This window comes from Triticum dicoccoides, chromosome 3B, assembly GCF_002162155.2.
Source record: "Triticum dicoccoides isolate Atlit2015 ecotype Zavitan chromosome 3B, WEW_v2.0, whole genome shotgun sequence".
NCBI lineage: Eukaryota > Viridiplantae > Streptophyta > Magnoliopsida > Poales > Poaceae > Triticum > Triticum dicoccoides.
The window spans coordinates 502908684-502910253 of NC_041385.1; the positions used below are offsets into that span (position 1 = coordinate 502908684).

Below are 1570 nucleotides of genomic sequence, written 5' to 3' on the forward strand. Positions count from 1 at the left end.
CAAAAGTGCTCTGAGAATTAACAGATGAACTAATCCTGGACCAAATATAATTCTAAGATCAGTCAGTACAACATAGAGTAGTTAGTACAGCATAGAGTAGTCACATATCTGAACCCATTTCCTTGTGATCTGAAATAAAATGAAAGAGCAATACCTTCAGATTGCTAGCTGTCTAAACTCGGAATCAACTCATGTGCAATTTATGATAGAGGCAGTACAAGCATGTATCCTTACCCTGCTATATAACTATAGTACGGTTAAAAAGAAAGGAATTAGTCCCAAATAATCCAAGTAATTGGATGGCAAGATGAAGGTGCATACAACATTCAGTTCTGCTAGTGGTCTTCCACACAGAATTTTTTTGTTCTTGAAGCAAGCCGGAACGGAAGAAGTGATGGAGGCTGGGACCCCGGGACACGCACTTGAGCCATGGATTTCGTAGAGCCCAGAAGTGTTGCCACATCTCAGACCCATCAGCTCAAAACGAAATCTAGAAGAAGCATAGGGGAAAAATTATAGTACCTGTGTGTACGTGGGATCAATCCACGGTTCCTATGCCCGCAGCCAATTCCCACCAACTGCAGCTCTCATGCCGGTACGCCCGAGCATACTCCCGCTGCAGTGAGCGTTGGCGCCAGTCAAGCTCTCCGGCGAGCAGGGCCTTCTCCGCCGCCCTTTTTTCTTCACTCCTCCTGCTGCTCCTCCCTGACCTCCCCCTCGTCCCGTTTTCTCTGCATAGGAAGCCATGGCATCGTCCGAGTTGCAGCTTCGCCGCCGTCCCAAACCGCAGCCGCCGCGCGCCTACAGGTCTTCCCATCGACCGGTTCAAGCCCTCTGTCGCCAGAACATGCGGTTCGGAGTTCGTCACCACCGATCGAGCTCTCCGCGAGCAGGGACTTCTCCGCCGCCGTCTTTTCCTCACTCCTGCTGCTCCTCCTTGACCTCCCCCTCGTCTTGTTTTCTCTGCACAAGGAGTCATGGCACCACCCAAGTTGCAGCTTCAAGTTGTAGCGAGACGGTCGATGGCTCCCATCGAGGTAGCGCAGGGATCAGCCGCGGCTTCATGTGCGAGGGCGGCGGCAAATGGATGGATCTGCGGCGGCTTGATGTGCGAGGGCGGCGGCGGAGGGATGCGAGTGCGACGGCAGCGGCGATGGGATCTGGTGTGGCGTCGCTGAGGGTACCCTGGAGGCTTCGCTCGTTGGCACGTTACGAGGGAGCGATTTTTTTTCGTTGGTTTTCTTTCGTCGGCTTTTTTCGTTGGATTTTTCTTGCGAGGGTAGTACGTCGAGGCATCACTCCTTCGTAACGTGGGTTGGTTTTTTTCATGCGAGGGGATACCTGGGAGGTGGGAGTAGGGACGAAAATAAACCAGAAGAAGATGGTACGAAATTTAACCGGTGAACGGTGACTATCAACTAAGACATTAGGAGTAGAGATTGGTCATAGATCTACGACCATTTGAGACCAATTTGTCAAAAGCTGTTCAGGGGGCTCCAAACCCTAAACCATTGCGACCATTTTGGTCAGAAAGGTCGTAATTTCCTTACACGAAATGGTCATAAAGCAA

General features: G+C 51.1%; 1 long non-coding RNA gene across 6 annotated transcripts in view; it reads right to left on the reverse strand.

Annotated features, from left to right (window-relative positions):
- Positions 1-1192, reverse strand: part of LOC119276765 — a 12328-nt gene extending 11136 nt beyond the window's left edge. For 4 of the 6 annotated variants that reach the window (XR_005136799.1, XR_005136798.1, XR_005136795.1 and 1 more), the window contains exon 1: positions 523-1192. This is a non-coding gene — a long non-coding RNA (uncharacterized LOC119276765). The other 2 variants (XR_005136797.1, XR_005136796.1) reach the window with 2 other exon arrangements.
- Between the last annotated feature and the right edge of the window lie 378 nt (positions 1193-1570).